The sequence below is a fragment of the Glandiceps talaboti genome, chromosome 15, assembly GCF_964340395.1.
Source record: "Glandiceps talaboti chromosome 15, keGlaTala1.1, whole genome shotgun sequence".
In the NCBI taxonomy this organism is placed as follows: Eukaryota; Metazoa; Hemichordata; class Enteropneusta; family Spengelidae; genus Glandiceps; species Glandiceps talaboti.
In genome coordinates this window covers 21,776,661-21,789,683 of record NC_135563.1, presented here as the reverse complement: position 1 = coordinate 21,789,683, position 13,023 = coordinate 21,776,661, and positions in this window count along the sequence as shown.

Sequence of the window (13,023 nt, the reverse complement as noted above, 5' to 3'; positions counted from 1 at the left end):
GGGGTAAGTTTAACATTCCACCCAGGGGTAAGTTTAACATTCCCCTCCTCCACCCAGGGGTAAGTTTAACATTCCCCCTCCACCCAGGAGTAAGTTTAACATTCCCCTCCTACCTCCACCCAGGGGTAAGTTTAACATTCCCCCTACACCCACCCATCCACCCAGAGTTGAATTTAGCATTCACCCTCCACCCAGGGGTAAGTTTAGCATTCCCCTCCTCCACCCAGGGGTAAGTTTAACATTCCACCTCCTCCACCCAGGAGTAAGTTTAACATTCCCCTCTTCACCCACCCTCCACCCAGGGGTAAGTTTAACATTCCCCTCTTCACCCACCCTCCACCCAGGGGTAAGTTTAACATTCCCATCTTCACCCACCCCTCCAACCAGGGGTAAGGTGTCGAGGAAAATTTACTGATCCAATTGAGTATTAATAGACATTGAGACATTGTTGTGAGACCCAGTCTTACCCTCACGTCACAATAAACTACTGATTCACTGCATGGATGTCAGCAGTGATTTGACTAATAGTAGAGTACAATGGTGGCAGTGGTGGGATGTAGCAGCAATGGGATTTGACAGTGGTGGCAGCGGTGGGATGCCAAAATCACAAACATTTTGCAAAGTTAAAGTAAAATGTGGTCCTCTCCTAATGCCACCTCCCCTGAGAACCGATTTGTAAAATATGACTAGGATTTGATCAAGTGGTCATAAGTCCTTCATCAAAGTAAAACACCACAAGTTGAAAATAATAACACATATGGATTATATATATATGTAAAAAAATATATAGTTTTTTAACTTATTCAGCAAGACAAAACAGAACGACGCCCCTTTCACGATGACATTTCTGAAATGGATAGGTACGACGACAATGGTTGTACACGTAGATGCAATGAGATGCCACCAACAAAACACATAGCCATTGGCTAACCAATAGCAAATTTGACTGAACTGGTGATACGCCATCAACAGACAGGTGGCTTGCGAACGTCCCGATCGAAATACAATGATCGTCGTGTTAACAATTGATTAGAATGTGTGGATTTTTTTTTAGTTTTCAACCCTAAGGCCCACAAGCATGATGCCAATTACTAAGTTGGGTATTAAGAACCTCTTAATTAAGGATTGGATCTCATAATTAGGGATAAAGCGTGGTAAGGGAATTACCAAATTCATTTAGGTCGAATGTAAAGCATATTATCTCAATTACAACGCTATTTAATCTATGGATGTGAAAGGAATCCTAATTAAGTTGAACACACACACACGTGCAACTGTCATAAGCTCACGGTTTAGTTAAAACTGGTTATTACCCATATACCGTGTCCCTGTTATGATGAACAAGTCACTGTTAATATCAATTAATGTTTTTATTCACGTAGGCGCTATAATAATAGTAATAGGTTGCAAGTAGTAATTCACATTGATGACAATCTTGTATTGGTCCACGGCTATGCGTCATAACAGAGGAGTCATGCTAAGTTCGAAGTTACACCTTCCAGATCTGATCAAGTGAGGAGTTAGACAGCTAGGTGTCACGTGCCACACTTTTTGTGTGTGTGAATGTGTATTAAAACTTACTGTTACAGTAGTTGGATGTTGTCGCTCTACTTTACGAACGCGATTGTCTTTAACTGCGTAGTTCAGTTCTACGAACGATATATAAAACCACAATGCAAACACTTGAAAGACGAAACCGTAAATCTGAGAGGATGGTTGGCTGGAAAGGTGAATGGATGGATGGATGGATGGATGGATGGATGGATGGATGGATGGATGGATGGATGGATGGATGGGAGGGAGGATGGGTAGGTGTGCGGGTGGAGAGAGGATGGGATGGGAGGGAGGGAAGGTGGGGGTGGGTGGGTGTGCGGGTGGATTGGAGGGATGGATGGAGAAGGACGGATGTGTGGGTTGGTTGGTTGGTTGGTGAATGGATGGTGGGAGGAGTGAGGGGTGGATTTGACAAATGGATAGGTGCATACGTACGTACATACATACATACATACATACATACATACATACATACATACATACATACATACATACATACATACATACATACATACATACATACACACACACACACACACGTACGTACGTACGTACGTACTTACATACATACATACATACACACACACACACATACATACATACATACATACATACATACATACATACAGACAGACAGACAGACAGACAGACAGACAGACAGACAGACTGACAGACACACACACACACACGTACGTACGTACGTACGTACGTACGTACATACGTACATACATACATACATACATACATACATACATACATACATACATACATACATACATACATACATACATACATACATACATACATACATACATACATACATACATACATACATACATACATACATACAGTATTAGTAACATAGATACTGCCGTAGTGATGTGCAATTAATAGAATCTTTTGCAACAACAAAAATCGCATAAAAACATTCTCTCCCTTTTGTCCTAGTAAAGAACAGTAAAGCTATCAAGTGTAAGGACACGTAAAAAAGGCAACACTTCCAGTGAATGATTATACTGATCAATCTCTATAATATATTAGCGACACCCCCTGTACAGTAGTTTTCTTCCTGTTCACATCGATCACTGCCTACCACTCACCATCTCTCATATATTTGACTGACTAGTGTGTGTGCTTTATTAATTCATACTTTGCTTGGACACTTTCATAAATATTATTCGTAGCATTTAAGGCTTTCACAGTATGCGACATATACATGAAACACGTCTGCGTAATGTTGACTTTAAAAACTACTCGAAGATGGAGAAATGGGATAGGAACTCTGCAAGCTGCACAGAGCGCGTATAAAATTTCCAGTCCGTGTATAAGTTATGTATTACTTTTGTCAAAAATCATTCAGAATTTCAGTGAGACATCGGGAGTCTTTCCAACTAGCATTGTGTTTCCTGTGAAACTGATGTTTTCTATTAACTCCAAAATATTTACCTGAGCTCCATTTCAAATGCAAATCTTACTAATAAAATCAGGTCAAATTTCATTACACAGTACCTTAAAATCAGAAAACCAATAACAATAATGTTGTCTGAGTTTCAAATCTTATCTCTCTTATCAATTATCAAATACAACATACAGCAACGGTCACACAATAAATAAATGGATTCATGGAATGTCTCCTGCTGCCTTTCAAATTTGATTACAAGATGTATCATAGCTTGTGAAAGTTCACCACATTTTGTTCTGTGTGTTGTGCACTAATAAATCAAAACTTGATAATAAAAACACAAATATTTCCAGGGTTTAAATATTATTAGATGTACGAAAAAATGATATCGGTGGTGTCTGCTATACACTACACAAGAACTGAATGAGCTAAATTTATCTACATCAACCACTCGGCAACACTGTTTATAATGATGCTAGGGTATTCTTAATTTTACTCCATGCTTATGGAATGCTCTGCTATCTTGCGTCTGCAACTCCATTACATATATTCAATGTGGTATTACTACCTATCTTTACACAATGACTTGTGTCTGTGCGTGAAAAGTACTATTAATTTCGATTACGCTTTTATCAGATATTATTGATGGTATTATTTTAATTTTGGTTTATGTCTTGAAATGGGTACAAAATCTACATATATTGTTGAAAGGTTTATGTATGTACATTTCTTCTACGTTCGCAATGTCAGTGGCAATGCCCCCCCCCTCCTCTTCGATGTTTAGATGTACTCCGATATCACACGTCATCGAACCATATACCTATTAAACTGATATGTAGTATGCCACAAATATTACAATTTCTAGTAATGATGAAACATACAGTAAGTACATTATATAACATAATGCAATTGTTAATAAAAACAACCCCGACATAATGTTCAGATGTGGCCCATGTCCCTTTAAACCGAGAGGGGAAATAAATCTCAATCACATATTAAAAGTGGCACAACCTTAGTTTATACGCCTTCTACTCAAATGAAAATATTTAAATAAAACCACAGTCCAGTATTATTACAATGTTAATGTTGGTGTTGTAATCTATAACATTGCGATTGTCTTCTGGCATTGATCGAAAAGTTGGTTGCATAGTGTAGTAGGGATTTCCTGAACATTTTTTGATACGTATGATAAATTACGTCATCGGATAGTTTTTGAGTATACCTTATACCAGGTTTGAGTTCAGTCAATTGCAAGTGGTGGTTAAAAGTGTGCTTCAGTAAGTGCAATACTGCGAGTACGGTTTAAATAATACAGTAAAACTACGCCTAAATACGTGTAAACTCAGCTTGTGCCCCTTTAAAGTTTTTGACACCCTCAAAATAAGTTTTGAAGACTCATGACAGATAAAAGCAATGTTTTGAATACGTAAATCTGTATTTAAGTTGAGGTATTTACTTTAAAATGCTTGGGAGAGAGGTTTAATTAACACCAAAGACGACCTGTCTACCTTAATTAAAACTACTCGTAAACGACGAACAAGACGTCGTCGTATGTCGTAACTGGCGTCCATCATTCCTCTCCTTATAAAATAACGTTAGAATAGTTGCTGAATTGGAAAGTGAGAGATGTAAAACGTAATGAAACCCTTCCACCGAATTTACGAGAAGCTGAAAATGGCTTTACTGAAATATATTTAATCTACGCGTCTCACTCCTGTAAGTCAGTTGCTAGTTATCAATCAAAAGTAACACACACCGTTTACGCAGAGATCAATTACTGTTAGATGGTCACGTCACTTTGTTACCATTCCACGACCGTTTCATCTGTATTTTGTTAACAGCTGCGCGAATAGATTTGTACACTAATCTGACTGTATCGGAAATCCTCAGCATACAGGAATTTATGCTCTCATCCAATTTCCCTATCAGACCACTAAATGGAATCATCTCCTTACAGATAATCAAATCTCTTAAGCACTGGTAATTTAAAGACTCAATCCCATTTAATTAGATTATTAGTGAAAGGAACGAGCGGCATTGTCGTCAATTTCAGCTTACTTAATGTGACTTTTAATTTGGAATTGGATTGATAATGCGAGATATAGCACTCTGAGTGGATCCTTGCCAATTTATTACAAACGACAGCCAATAACCCGTCATTGCTACATTTCATTGCATTACAGAGGAAGAGATCATAGTAATTTCCATGTTGAACATCTCTCACATATCATCATTCTAAGGACATTTGTATTTTGTATTAAGTGCATTATAGACAAGTGAACTCTTTCATTTTAAAAATCACATCATGGTAATTAATGGTTGATAGAATTGTTTGAGTTAGGTGACATCTGGTTGTCATGGTGTTATGATGTTGACAGACTGAAATGGGTATATAGACAACGATGCTACTCTCGTTTGCATCAATAATTGAAACCTATAGCCGGACCTCGTCTTCCTGAATTGGGTACATGCACTCAATACATCTTTCAATCGACAGATTATTGAATGAATTGTTAACAGCACATTACAAACACCTTGCACAAAGAACAACTGCCGGAAAGTCAAGGGCATGATACCTGAACCCGAATTTTTATTTTTGATATTTTATTTCTTTATTGTCTTCTAAGTTCTAGTAAGTGAGTTCAAGACAGACAAGTTCAGGGTTTTTAATCCAGCATTTATTTAAAACTTAGCGACGTTCCACAGAAGCCTTTATCGAGGACTGAAACAGAAAAGGGAAAATAAAGATAAAAAATCCAGAAAAGTGTGCAAGATAAATCCATTGGGTAAAAATGAAGCAATAGATCTACAATATGGAAGCTAAAACAGCAGACAATTAAGATGAAATCAAAGCCGGATACGTGCACGTATATTAAAATGTAAAAGGCCCTCAGTGCAAAATGACAAAAACACACAATTGAAAGCCATGAATTAATTCGAAAAGTGTGCTCTAAAGCAAGGTAAAATTGAAAGCCATGAATTAATTCGAAAAGTGTGCTCTAAAGCAAGGTAAAATTGAAAGCCATGAATTAATTCGAAAAGTGTGCTCTAAAGCAAGGTAAAATTGAAAGCCATGAATTAACTCGAAAAGTGTGCTCTAAAGCAAGGTAAAATTGAAAGCCATGAATTAATTCGAAAAGTGTGCTCTAAAGCAAGGTAAAATTGAAAGCCATGAATTAATTCGAAAAGTGTGCTCTAAAGCAAGGTAAAATTGAAAGCCATGAATTAATTCGAAAAGTGTGCTCTAAAGCAAGGTAAAATTGAAAGCCATCAATTAATTCGAAAAGTGTGCTCTAAAGCAAGGTAAAATTGAAAGCCATGAATTAATTCGAAAAGTGTGCTCTAAAGCAAGGTAAAATTGAAAGCCATCAATTAATTCGAAAAGTGTGCTCTAAAGCAAGGTAAAATTGAAAGCCATCAATTAATTCGAAAAGTGTGCTCTAAAGCAAGGTAAAATTGAAAGCCATGAATTAATTCGAAAAGTGTGCTCTAAAGCAAGGTAAAATTGAAAGCCATGAATTAATTCGAAAAGTGTGCTCTAAAGCAAGGTAAAATTGAAAGCCATGAATTAACTCGAAAAGTGTGCTCTAAAGCAAGGTAAAATTGAAAGCCATGAATTAATTCGAAAAGTGTGCTCTAAAGCAAGGTAAAATTGAAAGCCATGAATTAATTCGAAAAGTATGCGCTAAAGGAAGGTAAAATTGAAGGCCAAGAATTAAATTGAAAAGTATGCTCTAAAGCAAGGTAAAATTGACTAAACGGTAAAAATGGGGAAGAAATTATATACCTCAGGGGAAATTGGTGGACACTGTTGAAAACCGACAATCAAAGGGGAAACAAAGAAAAGTGAAGTAACTAAGTCTGAACCAAGACAAAGTCAGGTGGATAAGGATGTAGTATTATATGCTTCTCAGATAAAAAATATATATATACTTTTGCTGTTTCAACCCACTCTCTCAGAGGTCACAGTCACTGTACAAAATTTGCCGGGAAATAGAGATTAGAATGATATCAAATGAAACTCCAATATTGTTGACCTTTAACCTATACCAATTAATACCAATTGTGCCATAAACTCTATGGAGAAAATAAAAGATTAGACTGAAAACAGGACGGCGAATTGTCAAATTTCTTTCATTATTTCAAAAGAATAATGAACAACCTTTCGTGTAGCAAAGTTAACAGAGAATTTAAGAACTTTGGCAATTGATCCCCTCGGCACACTCTTCATTACTTGAACGCTTGAAGGCTTTTACCTGTTAAGAGCTTGAACGTGATCAGAACAGCGTGTATACTAAGTTGATGAGTATGTGTATGACTGTTCTAATGTCCCTTTATTCTGTTTTTTCCCGACGTTTATTTATGTTTTCATATCCCCAAAAGAATAGAATCTATTTGGATTTGTTATCGCTTTTAGTTGCCATGGTGACTAGATTGGCAGGTAGGATATGTTATGGTTTAATTAAACCAACTCTAAATGTACTTGATATCTAAATGTATTCACGTCAATTCAACTGATGCCAAATTTCCGCCGAGAGAGGTTGACTAACTTAAAGAGTATGGCACATTCGTGATGTACATCGGAAAGTTTATCAATTTTCAGTGTTGTAGTCACAATTCTTAATATTTTATTTTTGATAAATTACAAAGACTGCGGTGAAAATAACAAACCAAATTTAAGAGAAAAAATACTTAATTGTGACATTCGTGGCTGACGACCACCGAGCTTCTAAATACTTAAATTGAGTTTTGTAGTACCAATCATATGATGAACACAATAAAGTGGTAGTAAGGGAGTTCTGACTTCTGGATAGTTACAATCTCTTTCACTGGTATCATTTTTAACTACACTTCCCTAAATCATAAAACAATCGCATCGTGTAGCAGAGAAATCTCATTTGTGGTAAATGAGTTATCTGACGATCTCCAAGGACTACATCATGGACTTTTACAAGATGATTAAAATTGATGAATTGATCATAGCACAACTTTAAACGACAAACGCTCAAGAATGACAATCATTCTATAATACTTTTCACTGGACGAAACTATTATCGAATATATGTCATTTAGTGGCTTACGTTGCAAAGGACAATTTACATGTATAAAACAGACAGTGTGAGTCATACTAAATCTCTGTATTACTCTATATCATGTTGAAATAATTATTCATCAGCTGTATGAACTAAATTGACGAAAGGTTATTCCTGTATTTAATAGAATATAATACAAGAGCAAAGAATACTTGTTGGGATTTTGAATAGTTAACTATACCTGCAGTAAATAAGTAAACATGCGGCTTAGTTTTCCGACTAGTTTCGAACCTCATTTGAAAAGAAATGTATCTATCTAACTGTAAAGAACATACTATTGTAAAGCCGTGTATTTATGCGAGTATTGTATTTATGTGAGTATTGTATTTAGATGTGAGTATTGTATTTAGATGTGAGTATTGTATTTAGATGTGAGTATTGTATTTAAATGTGAGTATTGTATTTATGTGAGTATTGTATTTATGTGAGTATTGTATTTTGGTCTCCAAGATTTATCGTATATTATTATTATTTTTACATTCCTGTGTTTTTATAAGGCCTAATAAAAAATTGTGTGGTTCAGATAACGCTCAATTTTAAAGGTGGGGTAGGTAGATTTTCTAATTTATTTGTTTTCCAGTTGTGAGTGTCTAGTTCAGGTAGTTATGAGTTTTCCAAATGGTCTCTGTATTATTTATTTCTTCCCATCAGATGTACAGCCATTACAGATTGGAAGAACAGTTTTATATTGTCTTTCTAAGTTGATGTCAGTTTCCGCGTGCACTATTTCTGGCGAGACTTCACACAATTTTCATGATTTTATAAATTTTTTCTCGAATATTAAAATTAAAAAAAACTATCGTCGGCAGTGAAAAATTAGGTGGAGGTCGGGTAACCTGAACCAAACAATTACTTTTTAGGCCTAATGTCATATTTACCGGAGCAGTTTAAGTGTATTAAAGCAAAATATGAATTTTTAGTAACATCGATAATGTTCACTAACCACAGGAAATTTTCCGTTCTCACAAGAAATACCATGGTGCTTTGAAGTCAGTGGTGTGTTGTCGTCAAAATACTTAGTAAATCACGATAAAAGTCATTTCATATTTAATTTACCGAATCTCTTATTTTAAGAGAAATATTGACCCAAGAAACCATTATTGGAAATTCAAATGACGTGTCATTTCTAAACCCAAATAATTGTTTATTCAATATAAATGGCCTAAAGTCGTCAGAATAATGTTGTGGACAATAGCTGTTCGGTTCAAAATTGTTTATTATTACCCCCCCCCCCTATAGAGATATAAACGTTCATTCCAGTGGCATAGTGATGACTTGGCTTACAGAGTAATATACAATGAATGTTACATTGGTTACCGTGACGACGAGTAGAGTTGCTATATTTTAGGCAACGTTATTATTCAATGTCAATTGAATAAAACAATGGCATGTGTATTTCCTATTTGTTATGTTTAATTTGCATGATGACTATTGTTTATATGATATGAAGGATCGTCATCATCATCATCATCATCATCATCATCATCGTCCCCGCCGCCGCTGCCACCTCCCGGACCCCCTCCCCACCCTTCCCCCTTGTACAGTGAAATCACACTGTAATCAACATACTACAATGGTTCCTCAGATCACACGACAGTGATAATATTAGCTACAACAATGGTTATCTTCTAACAATGATAATATTAGCTACAACAATGGTTATCTTCTAACAATGATAATATTAGCTACAACAATGGTTATCTCCTAACAATGATAATATTAGCTACAACAATGGTTATCTTCTAACAATGATAATATTAGCTACAACAATGGTTATCTTCTAACAATGATAATATTAGCTACAACAATGGTTATCTTCTAACAATGATAATATTAACTACAACAATGGTTATCTTCTAACAATGCTAATGTTGGCTACGCCATTTCAAACAAGGGCTGCAATAGTCATTTCCTCACACGGGAAATACTACCTTCAATGGTCATTTGTGAACAAGGATAATATTTGCTACAACAGTCATTCCAACAGGGTAACGTTGGCTATAATGGTCATTTCCACCAAGGGTAGTATTGGCTACAATGGTTATTCCCCAGTTCAAATAAGAGCAAAATTGGCTACAGTGGTCATTCCTCACAAGGGTAATATTGGTTACACTGGTCATTTCCACCAAGGGTAGTATTGGCTATAAATGCATTTCATCATATTATTGGCTAAAGTTGTCATTTCCCACAAGGATGATATTGGTTACAAATGTGACAATACTTGTCACATTTTCCGTTGACTTTGATGTATGTGAAAGTGGTCTGTTTAATAGTGAACATAGCACAATTTAAAGTTTACACAGTTTAAACATTATCACATTTATGTTTTCTCTTCGACTCTTTACCAACATTTTGACCATGCCCACATGTTAAAGTAGACCTTTGGCAGGCAAAATATTATACATGTAATATGCATATGACCTTCACTGGCATTTGTTATGATATAATTGCTTATTGGTAGCCTGGTTATCAGAGGATATTGTTGATATGTAATTCCAAGGGGCCAGGGGCCGGCCATTCCTCGACACTAGTCGTTTATGTGGAATTGCTTTAATGGTAACATTCGTGGTACGTTTTAAAATGTCATTTATCCAGAGAATCTGTCCGATATAGTGACCTAGATGACGGAGAAATGCAGAAAAGAGAATACAGGGCTAATGGGACATGACTAATATATCAAATAAATGAGTACAAATCATTAGCAATGATGAAATATTACATTCCTGAAGATGATATCAGATATATCGTTACATGGAAACTTGACTGGAAACTGGAAAGTAAATGTCATTATTGGGGTTAAATTGTATAAAGTACACCTTACTGACTAAACGTGTTATTGCCCTGTACTTACTGTGTACAGAATAGCAAGAAAACAATTCTGGATTTATCAATATTTTGTCGAAGTTTTGCATGCAATATTTACCCCGACAATTTTTTTAGAGAGTTGACATTTTAAAAGACTCATCACTCACCGTGGGTGGCCCAAATTGTTAGTGTTTTTGCAAAGTGAGGCGACCTGATGTGTTTTGCTTAGGGTTTTCTCTCTCGACGACTCAGTTATAAAGCTTTCATTTACATGTTAAACTGTGTGACCTGTAACAAAATGTCATCTGACTCGACAAAACACTACTGTCTGCTACATTTCATTTGACTACATATCAAGATATGTTTTACAAGTAGGAAAATATAGTAAAGATGTTGTATTCTGAAAAATCACAAATAAATACCTATTTCCCATCCATAATACTTCTTATAAACTGAGTAATGTTGGGTAATATGGTTATATTTGTATATATGTATATATATACAAATAACTATATTTTTGCTGCTTGTTATTATTCGTCAAATAATTCAAGCATATTTAAGTATTGTAGGTCAAAATTAACTCACACAATCATGGTGGTATTACGATTATAATTTGAGAGGGAAAGCCACTCAATGAAATAAAGGTATTTTTCAAAACGTTGGGTTCTGGAGTCGTTTTGTGATTTCACATAACATAAATTCATAAATTTCGTTCGATTGCCAAGAAAGGACAAATTAAAACTCGTTTTCACTTCTACTGTTCTAGCAGTAATAAGCACTTAGGAGTCATGAATATGTGTTGTTAATCTAATACGTATGCAATGTATGTTATGACCCACGAGATAATAGTGTCCCACTGGTAGAACAACAAAGGCGAAGAAGCGATTCAATTTGGTGTTTCGTTGCGATCAAGCTTGATTTATGTGATGTAAAATCATGAAATAAAAACTCTGCAGAACCCAAAGTTCATGAAAATACAATTGCTAGAGTAACGTTCCCCTTTAATGTAAGTTAAAGGGTTTCAAGCAAAACATCACAGGACACGATCCAAAATGAAGTCCCTATCTTAATCATATAAATGCCAAAAGTGAGAATTCTAACGAAATCTGTATATAAAGGTTTATTCTTTGCATTTCGATCATTCAAAATTTCCTCTCTGTAGATGTTGGTAAAAACGACATACCTATTTCACAGAGACTCGGTATATATGATGATATTAAATCGAATCATTTGTTTTGGTCAGAATGTGAGTGTACGTTGTTCATGTTCCATACTTGTACCATGGATGCAAGTGAACTTGAAATAAATCGTCGTCCGTCTCGACAAATATCTAATTGAACATTGAGGAACAATTGCTACATTTTAATCCTAAAAAGTATACATTTTTACAATGTACTTGAAAAAGTATACACTGTTACAATGTACTTGATTTGACGACGATCGGTAGCTCACGCAACGGAAATCTTAGATTAGCAATGTTGGTCAGATTTTGGTTAGGCCAGACGATTACAAAACAATGTTACTGAGGTTGTTATCGAACCAGGCGATATGATGTAGATATGTTAGTAAGGTTTTGTTGAGTCAGGCGATGTTTTGTTTCACCTTAATTTGCTTCAATTGCAAACCATGGCTCATATATAGATTGGTCGTATACTGTCAATATGTCCGTGGTGGTAAGACATACTGAAGCCCCCAACCTCTTCCCCTAACCTCCAAGGGTGGCTTATGACTACCTTAAAGCAATAATAAACGTGACTTCAAGTGATTTTGCCATAAAAATTAAAATATCCATACTTAAGCGATATTGTATTCCATTTGATGAAATTCAGTCTTGTTTGATGGTACGTTACCATGACAACTATTGGATGCGTTTCAGCAGAGTTAAAATAAGACTGTCGACGCATGATTTCAGAAAGTCCTCTAGCAATAATAAAACGAGTTACCAAATAATAGAATGACAAAGTGTCAAAAATTGAGCTAATAATACGTTCAGAGTTTAATGTTTTCTATCTCTCATAATTATTATTTTTAAAAAGTATGTTGGATATCATCCAGACTGTGACTTTTGTAATTTTCTGGTGTCATAGTCTACGTTTGCAATGATGTGCTATATTTAATCGAAGCACGTCTCCGTTGATATATTTACAGAGGTAAATCTGCCCCAGCTGG